Below are 17,025 nucleotides of genomic sequence, written 5' to 3' on the forward strand. Positions count from 1 at the left end.
AACTAATACATGTCGTAATCACTGTTGAGTTTATTATATTATTACATTATATTGTAAAAATTCAATAATTAACAATCATTTATATTCATATTTACATTCAATACCATCAACAAACTACAAGTATTCATACAAATCCAAGTAAAATTATAATTTACAAGAAACATTAATCAATTCTCATGAATAATCACGATAATGTCAAAGATTTTGATTTACAAATTTCGTTTGTTTCGATCTTGAGATATAAAATTGATTACCATAGCTACAAAAAGTAATTGGCGTTCAACATGACATTAATCTCAATTCTAAAATCAAATATTAACTCATATTTTTAAGGTTATTTTTTGTATTCACATATTTCAAAAAAATATTTTTAATAAGTGTTTTTTTAAATTGTATCTTCAGTTATAAATATCAAATGTCAATATATAATCAAACTTATAAATCAACATAGGTCTTTCATAAAAAAAAAACATTATTTAATAATAGTTACACATCTTAGCATCTTTACATAACAATAATCATTATAATATATAGACCGTGCATCGCACGGGTATCATGATATTAATAATAACAAAGGTTGTTTGTTGGTGAATCATGAATGTTTATTTGGGTGTGTAGCTTGAGCATTACGGAGTTTGGTAGTCTAACTTAACTAGATGTCCTGCAAGTAGAGAAAAGTGGAAGTACCTATTAAAATTAACTTCGCTTTAATCCATATGCACTAAGAGTAATTTGAGTTGAAATCCTTAGGTCGTTGGTTTGAATCCGGCAGCAGGTCGGATTACTAATGTTTTGTTTGATTAAGCTTTGCTTTGTTTTCCTATAAAAGCTTAAAGGAAAAGACGCCGTTGCCGGGGATCGAACCCGGGTCTCCCGCGTGACAGGCGGGGATACTCACCACTATACTACAACGACTTGTGCGGCACACCAAGAAAGTCACATATTCCTGTTTCCAGTAGACCCAATACAATGTGTGCGTGTGGCTGTCGATTTCAAATCAAACTAATACATGTCGTAGTCACTGCTGAGTTTATTATATTATTACTTTATAATGTAAAAATTCAATAATTAACCATCATTTATATTCATATTTACATCCAATACCATCAACAAACTACAATTATACATACAAATCCATTTAAAATTATAATTTACAAGAAACATTAATCAATTCTCATGAATAATCACGATAATGTCAAAGATTTTGATTTACAAATTTAATTTGTTTCGATCTTGAGATATAAAATTGATTACCATAGCTACAAAAAGTAATTAGCGTTCAACATGACATTAATCTCAATTCTAAAATCAAATATTAACTCATATTTTTAAGGTTATTTTTTGTATTCACATATTTCAAAAAAATATTTTTAATAGGTGTTTTTTTAAATTGTATCTTCAGTTATAAATATCAAATGTCAATATATAATCAAACTTATAAATCAACATAGGTCTTTCAAAAAAAAAAAGCTTTATTTAATAATAGTAACACATCTTAGCATCTTTACATAACAATAATCATTATAATATATAGACCGTGCATCGCACGGGTATCATGATATTAATAATAACAAAGGTTGTTTGTTGGTGAATCATGAATGTTTATTTGGGTGTGTAGCTTGAGCATTACGGAGTTTGGTAGTCTAACTTAACTAGATGTCCTGCAAGTAGAGAAAAGTGGAAGAACCTATTAAAATTAACTTCGCTTTAATCCATATGCACTAAGAGTAATTTGAGTTGAAATCCTTAGGTCGTTGGTTTGAATCCGGCAGCAGGTTGGATTACTAATGTTTTGTTTGATTAAGTTTTGCTTTGTTTTCCTATAAAAGCTTAAAGGAAAACACGCCGTTGCCGGGGATCGAACCCGGGTCTCCCGCGTGACAGGCGGGGATACTCACCACTATACTACAACGACTTGTGCGGCACACCAAGAAAGTCACATATTCCTGTTTCCAGTAAACCCAATACAATGTGTGCGTGTAGCTGTCGATTTCAAATCAAACTAATACATGTCGTAGTCACTGCTCAGTTTATTATATTATTTCTTTATAATGTAAAAATTCAATAATTAACCATCATTTATATTCATATTTACATCCAATACCATCAACAAACTACAAGTATTCATACAAATCCAAGTAAAATTATAATTTACAAGAAACATTAATCAATTCTCATGAATAATCACGATAATGTCAAAGATTTTGATTTACAAATTTCGTTTGTTTCGATTTTGAGATATAAAATTGATTACCATAGCTACTAAAAGTAATTAGCGTTCAACATGACATTAATCTCAATTCTAAAATCAAATATTAACTCATATTTTTAAGGTTATTTTTTGTATTCACATATTTCAAAAAAATATTTTTAATAGGTGTTTTTTTAAATTGTATCTTCAGTTATAAATATCAAATGTCAATATATAATCAAACTTATAAATCAACATAGGTCTTTCATAAAAAAAAAGCATTATTTAATAATAGTAACACATCTTAGCATCTTTACATAACAATAATCATTATAATATATAAACCGTGCATCGCACGGGTATCATGATATTAATAATACCAAAGGTTGTTTGTTGGTGAATCATGAATGTTTATTTGGGTGTGTAGCTTGAGCATTACGGAGTTTGGTAGTCTAACTTAACTAGATGTCCTGCAAGTAGAGAAAAAAATTAACTTTGTGCTTCTTATTTCGCTTTAATCCATATGCACTAAAAGTGATTTGAGTTGAAATCCTTAGGTCGTTGGTTTGAATCCGACAGCAGGTCGGATTACTAATGTTTTGTTTGATTAAGCTTTGCTTTGTTTTCCTATAAAGAGCTTAAAGGAAAAGACGCCGTTGCCGGGGATCGAACCCGGGTCTCCTGCGTGACAGGCGGGGATACTCTCCACTATACTACAACGACTTGTGCGACACACCAAGAAAGTCACATATTCCTGTTTCCAGTAAACCCAATACAATGTGTGCGTGTGGCTGTCGATTTCAATTCAAACTAATACATGTCGTAGTCACTGCTGAGTTTATTATATTATTACTTTATAATGTAAAAATTCAATAATTAACCATCATTTATATTCATATTTACATCCAATACCATCAACAAACTACAATTATACATACAAATCCATTTAAAATTATAATTTACAAGAAACATTAATCANGCATCTTTACATAACAATAATCATTATAATATATAGACCGTGCATCGCACGGGTATCATGATATTAATAATAACAAAGGTTGTTTGTTGGTGAATCATGAATGTTTATTTGGGTGTGTAGCTTGAGCATTACGGAGTTTGGTAGTCTAACATAACTAGATGTCCTGCAAGTAGAGAAAAGTGGAAAAACCTATTAAAATTAACTTTGTGCTTCTTATTTCGCTTTAATCCATATGCACTAAGAGTAATTTGAGTTGAAATCCTTAGGTCGTTGGTTTGAATCCGGCAGCAAGTCGGATTACTAATGTTTTGTTTAATTAAGCTTTGCTTTGTTTTCCTATAAAAGCATAAAGGAAAAGACGCCGTTGCCGGGGATCGAACCCGGGTCTCCCGCGTGACAAGCGGGGATACTCACCACTATACTACAACGACTTGTGCGGCACACCAAAAAAGTCACATATTCCTGTTTCCAGTAGACCCAATACAATGTGTGCGTGTAGCTGTCGATTTCAAATCAAACTAATACATGTCGTAGTCATTGCTGAGTTTATTATATTATTACTTTATAATGTAAAAATTCAATAATTAACCATCATTTATATTCATATTTACATCCAATACCATCAACAAACTACAATTATACATACAAATCCATGTAAAATTATAATTTTCAAGAAACATTAATCAATTCTCATGAATAATCACGATAATGTCAAAGATTTTGATTTACAAATTTCGTTTGTTTCGATCTTGAGATATAAAATTGATTACCATAGCTACAAAAAGTAATTAGCGTTCAACATGACATTAATCTCAATTCTAAAATCAAATATTAACTCATATTTTTAAGGTTATTGTTTGTCACATATTTCAAAAAAATATTTTTAATAGGTGCTTTTTTTAATTGTATCTTCAGTTATAAAAATCAAATGTCAATATATAATCAAACTTATAAATCAACATAGGTCTTTCATAAAAAAAAAACATTATTTAATAATAGTAACACATCTTAGCATCTTTACATAACAATAATCATTATAATATAAAGACCGTGCATCGCACGGGTATCGTGATATTAATAATAACAAAGGTTGTTTGTTGGTGAATCATGAATGTTTATTTGGGTGTGTAGCTTGAGCATTACGGAGTTTGGTAGTCTAACTTAACTAGATGTCCTGCAAGTAGAGAAAAGTGGAAGAACCTATTAAAATTAACTTCGCTTTAATCCATATGCACTAAGAGTAATTTGAGTTGAAATCCTTAGGTCGTTGGTTTGAATCCGGCAGGTCGGATTACTAATGTTTTGTTTGATTAAGCTTTGCTTTGTTTTCCTATAAAAGCTTAAAGGAAAAGACGCCGTTGCCGGGGATCGAACCCGGGTCTCCCGCGTGACAGGTGGGGATACTCACCACTATACTACAACGACTTGTGCGGCACACTAAGAAAGTCACATATTCCTGTTTCCAGTAGACCCAATACAATGTGTGCGTGTGGCTGTCGATTTCAAATCAAAGTAATACATGTCGTACTCACTGCTGAGTTTATTATATTATTACTTTATAATGTAAAAATTCAATAATTAACCATCATTTATATTCATATTTACATCCAATACCATCAACAAAGTACAATTATACATACAAATCCATTTAAAATTATAATTTACAAGAAACATTAATCAATTCTCATGAATAATCACGATAATGTCAAAGATTTTGATTTACAAATTTAATTTGTTTCGATCTTGAGATATAAAATTGATTACCATAGCTACAAAAAGTAATTGGCGTTCAACATGACATTAATCTCAATTCTAAAATCAAATATTAACTCATATTTTTAAGGTTATTTTTTGTATTCACATATTTCAAAAAAATATTTTTAATAAGTGTTTTTTTAAATTGTATCTTCAGTTATAAATATCAAATGTCAATATATAATCAAACTTATAAATCAACATAGGTCTTTCATAAAAAAAAAAAAGCTTTATTTAATAATAGTAACACATCTTAGCATCTTTACATAACAATAATCATTATAATAGATAGACCGTGCATCGCACGGGTATCATGATATTAATAATAACAAAGGTTGTTTGTTGGTGAATCATGAATGTTTATTTGGGTGTGTAGCTTGAGCATTACGGAGTTTGGTAGTCTAACTTAACTAGATGTCCTGCAAGTAGAGAAAAGTGGAAGAACCTATTAAAATTAACTTTGTGCTTCTTATTTCGCTTTAATCCATATGCACTAAGAGTAATTTGAGTTGAAATCCTTAGGTCGTTGGTTTGAATCCGGCAGCAGGTTTTCCTATAAAGAGCTTAAAGGAAAAAATGCCGTTGCCGAAGATCAAACTCGGGTCTCCCACGTGACAGGCGGGGATACTCACCACTATACTACAACGACTTGTGCGGCAAACCAACAAAAGTCACATATTCCTGTTTCCAGTAGACCCAATACAATGTGTGCGTGTAGCTGTCGATTTCAAATCAAACTAATACATGTCGTAGTCACTGCTCAGTTTATTATATTATTACTTCATAATGTAAAAATTCAATAATTAACCATCATTTATATTCATATTTACATCCAATACCATCAACAAACTACAATTATACATACAAATCCATGTAAAATAATAATTTTCAAGAAACATTAATCAATTCTCATGAATAATCACGATAATGTCAAAGATTTTGATTTACAAATTTCGTTTGTTTCGATCTTGAGATATAAAATTGATTACCATAGCTACTAAAAGTAATTAGCGTTCAACATGACATTAATCTCAATTCTAAAATCAAATATTAACTCATATTTTTAAGGTTATTTTTTGTATTCACATATTTCAAAAAAATATTTTTAATAGGTGTTTTTTTAAATTGTATCTTTAGTTATAAATATCAAATGTCAATATATAATCAAACTTATAAATCAACATAGGTCTTTCATAAAAAAAAAGCATTATTTAATAATAGTAACACATCTTAGCATCTTTACATAACAATAATCATTATAATATATAGACCGTGCATCGCACGGGTATCATGATATTAATAATAACAAAGGTTGTTTGTTGGTGAATCATGAATGTTTATTTGGGTGTATAGCTTGAGCATTACGGAGTTTGGTAGTCTAACTTAACTAGATGTCCTGCAAGTAGAGAAAAAAATTAACTTTGTGCTTCTTATTTCGCTTTAATCCATATGCACTAAAAGTAATTTGAGTTGAAATCCTTAGGTCGTTGGTTTGAATCCGACAGCAGGTCGGATTACTAATGTTTTGTTTGATTAAGCTTTGCTTTGTTTTCCTATAAAGACCTTAAAGGAAAAGACGCCGTTGCCGGGGATCGAACCGGGGTCTCCTGCGTGACAGGCGGGGATACTCACCACTATACTACAACGACTTGTGCGACACACCAAGAAAGTCACATATTCCTGTTTCCAGTAAACCCAATACAATGTGTGCGTGTGGCTGTCGATTTCAATTCAAACTAATACATGTCGTAGTCACTGCTGAGTTTATTATATTATTACTTTATAATGTAAAAATTCAATAATTAACCATCATTTATATTCATATTTACATCCAATACCATCAACAAACTACAATTATACATACAAATGCATGTAAAATAATAATTTTCAAGAAACATTAATCAATTCTCATGAATAATCACGATAATGTCAAAGATTTTGATTTACAAATTTCGTTTGTTTCGATCTTGAGATATAAAATTGATTACCATAGCTACTAAAAGTAATTAGCGTTCAACATGACATTAATCTCAATTCTAAAATCAAATATTAACTCATATTTTTAAGGTTATTTTTTGTATTCACATATTTCAAAAAAATATTTTTAATAGGTGTTTTTTTAAATTGTATCTTCAGTTATAAATATCAAATGTCAATATATAATCAAACTTATAAATCAACATAGGTCTTTCATAAAAAAAAAAGCATTATTTAATAATAGTAACACATCTTAGCATCTTTACATAACAATAATCATTATAATATATAGACCGTGCATCGCACGGGTATCATGATATTAATAATAACAAAGGTTGTTTGTTGGTGAATCATGAATGTTTATTTGGGTGTGTAGCTTGAGCATTACGGAGTTTGGTAGTCTAACTTAACTTGATGTCCTGCAAGTAGAGAAAAAAATTAACTTTGTGCTTCTTATTTCGCTTTAATCCATATGCACTAAAAGTAATTTGAGTTGAAATCCTTAGGTCGTTGGTTTGAATCCGACAGCAGGTCGGATTACTAATGTTTTGTTTGATTAAGCTTTGCTTTGTTTTCCTATAAAGAGCTTAAAAGAAAAGACGCCGTTGCCGGGGATCGAACCCGGGTCTCTTGCGTGACAGGCGGGGATACTCACCACTATACTACAACGACTTGTGCAACACACCAAGAAAGTCACATATTCCTGTTTCCAGTAAACCCAATACAATGTGTGCGTGTGGCTGTCGATTTCAATTCAAACTAATACATGTCGTAGTCACTGCTGAGTTTATTATATTATTACTTTATAATGTAAAAATTCAATAATTAAACATCATTTATATTCATATTTACATCCAATACCATCAACAAACTACAATTATACATACAAATCCATGTAAAATTATAATTTTCAAGAAACATTAATCAATTCTCATGAATAATCACGATAATGTCAAAGATTTTGATTTACAAATTTCGTTTGTTTCGATCTTGAGATATAAAATTGATTACCATAGCTACTAAAAGTAATTAGCGTTCAACATGACATTAATCTCAATTCTAAAATCAAATATTAACTCATATTTTTAAGGTTTTTTTTTGTATTCACATATTTCAAAAAAATATTTTTAATAGGTGTTTTTTTAAATTGTATCTTCAGTTATAAATATCAAATGTCAATATATAATCAAACTTATAAATCAACATAGGTCTTTCATAAAAAAAAAGCATTATTTAATAATAGTAACACATCTTAGCATCTTTACATAACAATAATCATTATAATATATAGACCGTGCATCGCACGGGTATCATGATATTAATAATAACAAAGGTTGTTTGTTGGTGAATCATGAATGTTTATTTGGGTGTGTAGCTTGAGCATTACGGAGTTTGGTAGTCTAACTTAACTAGATGTCCTGCAAGTAGAGAAAAGTGGAAAAACCTATTAAAATTAACTTTGTGCTTCTTATTTCGCTTTAATCCATATGGCACTAAAAGTAATTTGAGTTGAAATCCTTAGGTCGTTGGTTTGAATCCGGCAGCTGGTCGGATTACTAATGTTTTGTTTGATTAAGCTTTGCTTTGTTTTCCTATAAAGAGCTTAAAGGAAAAGACGCCGTTGCCGGGGATCGACAGGCGGGGATACTCACCACTATACTACAACGACTTGTGCAGCTCACCAAGAAAGTCACATATTCCTGTTTCCAGTAAACCCAATACAATGTGTGCGTGTGGCTGTCGATTTCAATTCAAACTAATACATGTTGTAGTCACTGCTGAGTTTATTATATTATTACTTTATAATGTAAAAATTCAATTAATTAACCATCCAATACCATCAACAAACTACAATTATACATACAAATCCATTTAAAATATAATTTACAAGAAACATTAATCAATTCTCATTAATAATCACGATAATGTCAAAGATTTTGATTTACAAATTTAATTTGTTTCGATCTTGAGATATAAAATTGATTACCATAGCTACAAAAAGTAATTAGCGTTCAACATGACATTAATCTCAATTCTAAAATCAAATATTAACTCATATTTTTAAGGTTATTTTTTGTATTCACATATTTCAAAAAAATATTTTTCATAAGTGTTTTTTTAAATTGTATCTTCAGTTATAAATATCAAATGTCAATATATAATCAAACTTATAAATCAACATAGGTCTTTCATAAAAAAAAAGCATTATTTAATAATAGTAACACATCTTTGCATCTTTACATAACAATAATCATTATAATATATAGACCGTGCATCGCACGGGTATCATGATATTAATAATAACAAAGGTTGTTTGTTGGTGAATCATGAATGTTTATTTGGGTGTGTAGCTTGAGCATTACGGAGTTTGGTAGTCTAACTTAACTAGATGTCCTGCAAGTAGCGAAAAAAATTAACTTTGTGCTTCTTATTTCGCTTTAATCCATATGCACTAAAAGTAATTTGAGTTGAAATCCTTAGGTCGTTGGTTTGAATCCGGCAGCAGGTCGGATTACTAATGTTTTGTTTGATTAAGCTTTGCTTTGTTTTCCTATAAAAGCTTAAAGGAAAAGACGCCGTTGCCGGGGATCGAACCCGGGTCTCCCGCGTGACAGGCGGGGATACTCACCACTATACTACAACGACTTGTGCGGCACACCAAGAAAGTCACATATTCCTGTTTCCAGTAGACCCAATACAATGTGTGCGTGTGGCTGTCGATTTCAAATCAAACTAATACATGTCGTAGTCACTGCTGAGTTTATTATATTATTACTTTATAATGTAAAAATTCAATAATTAACCATCATTTATATTCATATTTACATCCAATACCATCAACAAACTACAATTATACATACAAATCCATGTAAAATTATAATTTACAAGAAACATTAATCAATTCTCATGAATAATCACGATAATGTCAAAGATTTTGATTTACAAATTTCATTTGTTTCGATCTTGAGATATAAAATTGATTACCATAGCTACTAAAAGTAATTAGCGTTCAACATGACATTAATCTCAATTCTAAAATCAAATATTAACTCATATTTTTAAGGTTATTTTTTGTATTCACATATTTCAAAAAAATATTTTTAATAAGTGTTTTTTTAAATTGTATCTTCAGTTATAAATATCAAATGTCAATATATAATCAAACTTATAAATCAACATAGGTCTTTCATAAAAAAAAAAAAAGCTTTATTTAATAATAGTAACACATCTTAGCATCTTTACATAACAATAATCATTATAATATATAGACCGTGCATCGCACGGGTATCATGATATTAATAATAACAAAGGTTGTTTGTTGGTGAATCATGAATGTTTATTTGGGTGTGTAGCTTGAGCATTACGGAGTTTGGTAGTCTAACTTAACTAGATGTCCTGCAAGTAGAGAAAAAAGGAAGAACCTATTAAAATTAACTTCGCTTTAATCCATATGCACTAAGAGTAATTTGAGTTGAAATCCTTAGGTCGTTGGTTTGAATCCGGCAGCAGGTCGGATTACTAATGTTTTGTTTAATTAAGCTTTGCTTTGTTTTCCTATAAAAGCATAAAGGAAAAGACGCCGTTGCCGGGGATCGAACCCGGGTCTCCCGCGTGACAGGCGGGGATACTCACCACTATACTACAACGACTTGTGCGGCACACCAAGAAAGTCACATATTCCTGTTTCCAGTAGACCCAATACAATGTGTGCGTGTGGCTGTCGGTTTCAAATCAAACTAATACATGTCGTAGTCACTGCTGAGTTTATTATATTATTACTTTATAATGTAAAAATTCAATAATTAACCATCATTTATATTCATATTTACATCCAATACCATCAACAAACTACAAATATATATACAAATCCAAGTAAAATTATAATTTACATGAAACATTAATCAATTCTCATGAATAATCACGATAATGCCAAAGATTATGATTTACAAATTTCATTTGTTTCGATCTTGAGATATAAAATTTACTACCATAGCTACAAAAAGTAATAAGCGCTCAACATGACATTAATCTCAATTCTAAAATCAAATATTAACTCATATTTTTAAGGTTATTTTTTGTATTCACATATTTCAAAAAATATTTTTAATAGGTATTTTTATTAATTGTATCTACATTTATAAATATCAAATGTCATTATATAATCAAACTTATAAATCAACATAGGTCGTTCATAAAATTAAAAAAAAAGCTTTATTTAATAATAGTAACACATCTTAGCATCTTAACATAACAATAATCATTATAATATATAAACCGTGCATCGCACGGGTATCATGATAGTAATAAAAACAAAGGTTGTTTGTTGGTGAATCATGAATGTTTATTTGGGTGTGTAGCTTGAGCATTATTGAGTTTGGTAGTGTAACTTAACTACATGTCCTGCAAGTAGAGAAAAGTGGAAGAACCTATTGAAATTAACTTCAAACGATTCTAGGCTTCTTAATTCACTTTAATCCAAATGCACTAAGAGACTACTCAATGAAAGCTTTTATTAGCACCGACTTTAGCTCGGTTGGTAGAGCGGAGGACTGTAGTTGGAGTAATTTGAGTTGAAATCCTTAGGTCGCTGGTTCAAATCCGGCAGGTCGGATTACTAACGTTTTGTTTGATAAAGTTTTGCTTTGTTTTCCTATGAAGAGCTTAAAGGAAAAGCCGCCAATGCCGGGGATCAAACACGGGTCTCCCACGTGACAGGCAAGGATACTCACCACTATACTACAACGACTTGTGCGGCATACCAAGAAAGTCACATATTCCTGTTTCCAGTAGACCCAATACAATGTGTGCGTGTGGCTGTCGATTTCAAATCAAACTAATACATGTCGTAGTCATTGCTGAGTTTATTATATTATTACTTTATAATGTAAAAATTCAATAATTAACCATCATTTATATTCATATTTACATCCAATACCATCAACAAACTACAATTATACATACAAATCCATTTAAAATTATAATTTACAAGAAACATTAATCAATTCTCATGAATAATCACGATAATGTCAAAGATTTTGATTTACAAATTTCGTTTGTTTCGATCTTGAGATATAAAATTGATTACCATAGCTACAAAAAGTAATTAACGTTCAACATAACATTAATCTCAATTCTAAAATCAAATATTAACTCATATTTGTAAGGTTATTTTTTATCACATATTTCAAAAAAATATTTTTAAAAGGTGTTTTTTTTAATTGTATCTTCAGTTATAAATATCAAATATCAATATATAATCAAACTTATAAATCAACATAGGTCTTTCATAAAAAAAACATTATTTAATAATAGTAACACATCTTAGCATCTTAACATAACAATAATCATTATAATATATAAACCGTGCATCGCACGGGTATCATGATAGTAATAAAAACAAAGGTTGTTTGTTGGTGAATCATGAATGTTTATTTGGGTGTGTAGCTTGAGCATTATTGAGTTTGGTAGTGTAACTTAACTACATGTCCTGCAAGTAGAGAAAAGTGGAAGAACCTATTGAAATTAACTTCAAACGATTCTAGGCTTCTTAATTCACTTTAATCCAAATGCACTAAGAGACTACTCAATGAAAGCTTTTATTAGCACCGACTTTAGCTCGGTTGGTAGAGCGGAGGACTGTAGTTGGAGTAATTTGAGTTGAAATCCTTAGGTCGCTGGTTCAAATCCGGTAGGTCAGATTACTAACGTTTTGTTTGATAAAGTTTTGCTTTGTTTTCCTATGAAGAGCTTAAAGGAAAAGCCGTCGTTGCCGGGGAACAAACCCGGGTAACCCGGGTCTCCCACGTGACAGGCGGGGATACTCACCACTATACTACAACGACTTGTGCGGCATACCAAGAAAGTCACATATTCCTGTTTCCAGTAGACCCAATACAATGTGTGCGTGTGGCTGTCGGTTTCAAATCAAACTAATACATGTCGTAGTCACTGCTGAGTTTATTATATTATTACTTTATAATGTAAAAATTCAATAATTAACCATCATTTATATTCATATTTACATCCAATACCATCAACAAACTACAAATATATATACAAATCCAAGTAAAATTATAATTTACATGAAACATTAATCAATTCTCATGAATAATCACGATAATGCCAAAGATTATGATTTACAAATTTCATTTGTTTCGATCTTGAGATATAAAATTTACTACCATAGCTACAAAAAGTAATAAGCGCTCAACATGACATTAATCTCAATTCTAAAATCAAATATTAACTCATATTTTTAAGGTTATTTTTTGTCACATATTTCAAAAAAATATTTTTAATAGGTGTTTTTTTTAATTGTATCTTCAGTTATAAATATCNTCATGAATGTTTATTTGGGTGTGTAGCTTGAGCATTACGGAGTTTGGTAGTCTAACTTAACTAGATGTCCTGCAAGTAGCGAAAAAAATTAACTTTGTGCTTCTTATTTCGCTTTAATCCATATGCACTAAAAGTAATTTGAGTTGAAATCCTTAGGTCGTTGGTTTGAATCCGGCAGCAGGTCGGATTACTAATGTTTTGTTTGATTAAGCTTTGCTTTGTTTTCCTATAAAGAGCTTAAAGGAAAAGACGCCGTTGCCGGGGATCGAACCCGGGTCTCCCGCGTGACAGGCGGGGATACTCACCACTATACTACAACGACTTGTGCGGCACACCAAGAAAGTCACATATTCCTGTTTCCAGTAGACCCAATACAATGTGTGCGTGTGGCTGTCGATTTCAAATCAAACTAATACATGTCGTAGTCACTGCTGAGTTTATTATATTATTACTTTATAATGTAAAAATTCAATAATTAACCATCATTTATATTCATATTTACATCCAATACCATCAACAAACTACAATTATACATACAAATCCATGTAAAATTATAATTTACAAGAAACATTAATCAATTCTCATGAATAATCACGATAATGTCAAAGATTTTGATTTACAAATTTCATTTGTTTCGATCTTGAGATATAAAATTGATTACCATAGCTACTAAAAGTAATTAGCGTTCAACATGACATTAATCTCAATTCTAAAATCAAATATTAACTCATATTTTTAAGGTTATTTTTTGTATTCACATATTTCAAAAAAATATTTTTAATAGGTGTTTTTTTAAATTGTATCTTCAGTTATAAATATCAAATGTCAATATATAATCAAACTTATAAATCAACATAGGTCTTTCAAAAAAAAAAAGCATTATTTAATAATAGTAACACATCTTTGCATCTTTACATAACAATAATCATTATAATATATAGACCGTGCATCGCACGGGTATCATGATATTAATAATAACAAAGGTTGTTTGTTGGTGAATCATGAATGTTTATTTGGGTGTGTAGCTTGAGCATTACGGAGTTTGGTAGTCTAACTTAACTAGATGTCCTGCAAGTAGCGAAAAAAATTAACTTTGTGCTTCTTATTTCGCTTTAATCCATATGCACTAAAAGTAATTTGAGTTGAAATCCTTAGGTCGTTGGTTTGAATCCGGCAGCAGGTCGGATTACTAATGTTTTGTTTGATTAAGCTTTGCTTTGTTTTCCTATAAAGAGCTTAAAGGAAAAGACGCCGTTGCCGGGGATCGAACCCGGGTCTCCCGCGTGACAGGCGGGGATACTCACCACTATACTACAACGACTTGTGCGGCACACCAAGAAAGTCACATATTCCTGTTTCCAGTAGACCCAATACAATGTGTGCGTGTGGCTGTCGATTTCAAATCAAACTAATACATGTCGTAGTCACTGCTGAGTTTATTATATTATTACTTTATAATGTAAAAATTCAATAATTAACCATCATTTATATTCATATTTACATCCAATACCATCAACAAACTACAATTATACATACAAATCCATGTAAAATTATAATTTACAAGAAACATTAATCAATTCTCATGAATAATCACGATAATGTCAAAGATTTTGATTTACAAATTTCGTTTGTTTCGATCTTGAGATATAAAATTGATTACCATAGCTACTAAAAGTAATTAGCGTTCAACATGACATTAATCTCAATTCTAAAATCAAATATTAACTCATATTTTTAAGGTTATTTTTTGTATTCACATATTTCAAAAAAATATTTTTAATAGGTGTTTTTTTAAATTGTATCTTCAGTTATAAATATCAAATGTCAATATATAATCAAACTTATAAATCAACATAGGTCTTTCAAAAAAAAAAAGCATTATTTAATAATAGTAACACATCTTTGCATCTTTACATAACAATAATCATTATAATATATAGACCGTGCATCGCACGGGTATCATGATATTAATAATAACAAAGGTTGTTTGTTGGTGAATCATGAATGTTTATTTGGGTGTGTAGCTTGAGCATTACGGAGTTTGGTAGTCTAACTTAACTAGATGTCCTGCAAGTAGCGAAAAAAATTAACTTTGTGCTTCTTATTTCGCTTTAATCCATATGCACTAAAAGTAATTTGAGTTGAAATCCTTAGGTCGTTGGTTTGAATCCGGCAGCAGGTCGGATTACTAATGTTTTGTTTGATTAAGCTTTGCTTTGTTTTCCTATAAAGAGCTTAAAGGAAAAGACGCCGTTGCCGGGGATCGAACCCGGGTCTCCCGCGTGACAGGCGGGGATACTCACCACTATACTACAACGACTTGTGCGGCACACCAAGAAAGTCACATATTCCTGTTTCCAGTAGACCCAATACAATGTGTGCGTGTGGCTGTCGATTTCAAATCAAACTAATACATGTCGTAGTCACTGCTGAGTTTATTATATTATTACTTTATAATGTAAAAATTCAATAATTAACCATCATTTATATTCATATTTACATCCAATACCATCAACAAACTACAATTATACATACAAATCCATGTAAAATTATAATTTACAAGAAACATTAATCAATTCTCATGAATAATCACGATAATGTCAAAGATTTTGATTTACAAATTTCGTTTGTTTCGATCTTGAGATATAAAATTGATTACCATAGCTACTAAAAGTAATTAGCGTTCAACATGACATTAATCTCAATTCTAAAATCAAATATTAACTCATATTTTTAAGGTTATTTTTTGTATTCACATATTTCAAAAAAATATTTTTAATAGGTGTTTTTTTAAATTGTATCTTCAGTTATAAATATCAAATGTCAATATATAATCAAACTTATAAATCAACATAGGTCTTTCATAAAAAAAAAGCATTATTTAATAATAGTAACACATCTTTGCATCTTTACATAACAATAATCATTATAATATATAGACCGTGCATCGCACGGGTATCATGATATTAATAATAACAAAGGTTGTTTGTTGGTGAATCATGAATGTTTATTTGGGTGTGTAGCTTGAGCATTACGGAGTTTGGTAGTCTAACTTAACTAGATGTCCTGCAAGTAGCGAAAAAAATTAACTTTGTGCTTCTTATTTCGCTTTAATCCATATGCACTAAAAGTAATTTGAGTTGAAATCCTTAGGTCGTTGGTTTGAATCCGGCAGCAGGTCGGATTACTAATGTTTTGTTTGATTAAGCTTTGCTTTGTTTTCCTATAAAGAGCTTAAAGGAAAAGACGCCGTTGCCGGGGATCGAACCCGGGTCTCCCGCGTGACAGGCGGGGATACTCACCACTATACTACAACGACTTGTGCGGCACACCAAGAAAGTCACATATTCCTGTTTCCAGTAGACCCAATACAATGTGTGCGTGTGGCTGTCGATTTCAAATCAAACTAATACATGTCGTAGTCACTGCTGAGTTTATTATATTATTACTTTATAATGTAAAAATTCAATAATTAACCATCATTTATATTCATATTTACATCCAATACCATCAACAAACTACAATTATACATACAAATCCATGTAAAATTATAATTTACAAGAAACATTAATCAATTCTCATGAATAATCACGATAATGTCAAAGATTTTGATTTACAAATTTAATTTGTTTCGATCTTGAGATATAAAATTGATTACCATAGCTACAAAAAGTAATTAGCGTTCAACATGACATTAATCTCAATTCTAAAATCAAATATTAACTCATATTTTTAAGGTTATTTTTTGTATTCACATATTTCAAAAAAATATTTTTAATAGGTG

At 30.5% G+C, this 17,025-nt stretch overlaps 11 non-coding genes across 11 annotated transcripts; 1 reads left to right on the forward strand and 10 right to left on the reverse strand.

Annotated features, from left to right (window-relative positions):
- Positions 1 to 843: 843 nt before the first annotated feature.
- Positions 844 to 915, reverse strand: TRNAD-GUC. The gene has a single exon. It is a non-coding gene; the product is annotated as a tRNA-Asp (tRNA).
- Positions 916 to 1,843: 928 nt separating this feature from the next.
- On the reverse strand, positions 1,844 to 1,915 carry TRNAD-GUC. The gene has a single exon. It is a non-coding gene; the product is annotated as a tRNA-Asp (tRNA).
- Positions 1,916 to 3,529: 1,614 nt separating this feature from the next.
- On the reverse strand, positions 3,530 to 3,601 carry TRNAD-GUC. Its single transcript has one exon. It is a non-coding gene; the product is annotated as a tRNA-Asp (tRNA).
- Positions 3,602 to 4,523: 922 nt separating this feature from the next.
- Positions 4,524 to 4,595, reverse strand: TRNAD-GUC. The gene has a single exon. It is a non-coding gene; the product is annotated as a tRNA-Asp (tRNA).
- Positions 4,596 to 9,476: 4,881 nt separating this feature from the next.
- Positions 9,477 to 9,548, reverse strand: TRNAD-GUC. The gene has a single exon. It is a non-coding gene; the product is annotated as a tRNA-Asp (tRNA).
- Positions 9,549 to 10,480: 932 nt separating this feature from the next.
- TRNAD-GUC lies at positions 10,481 to 10,552 on the reverse strand. The gene has a single exon. It is a non-coding gene; the product is annotated as a tRNA-Asp (tRNA).
- An 869-nt stretch (positions 10,553 to 11,421) lies between these two features.
- TRNAY-GUA lies at positions 11,422 to 11,514 on the forward strand. The gene is made up of 2 exons: positions 11,422 to 11,458; positions 11,479 to 11,514. It is a non-coding gene; the product is annotated as a tRNA-Tyr (tRNA).
- A 1,977-nt stretch (positions 11,515 to 13,491) lies between these two features.
- On the reverse strand, positions 13,492 to 13,563 carry TRNAD-GUC. The gene has a single exon. It is a non-coding gene; the product is annotated as a tRNA-Asp (tRNA).
- A 927-nt stretch (positions 13,564 to 14,490) lies between these two features.
- On the reverse strand, positions 14,491 to 14,562 carry TRNAD-GUC. The gene has a single exon. It is a non-coding gene; the product is annotated as a tRNA-Asp (tRNA).
- A 927-nt stretch (positions 14,563 to 15,489) lies between these two features.
- TRNAD-GUC lies at positions 15,490 to 15,561 on the reverse strand. The gene has a single exon. It is a non-coding gene; the product is annotated as a tRNA-Asp (tRNA).
- A 927-nt stretch (positions 15,562 to 16,488) lies between these two features.
- Positions 16,489 to 16,560, reverse strand: TRNAD-GUC. The gene has a single exon. It is a non-coding gene; the product is annotated as a tRNA-Asp (tRNA).
- Between the last annotated feature and the right edge of the window lie 465 nt (positions 16,561 to 17,025).

This window comes from Ipomoea triloba, chromosome 10 (genome assembly GCF_003576645.1).
Source record: "Ipomoea triloba cultivar NCNSP0323 chromosome 10, ASM357664v1".
NCBI lineage: Eukaryota > Viridiplantae > Streptophyta > Magnoliopsida > Solanales > Convolvulaceae > Ipomoea > Ipomoea triloba.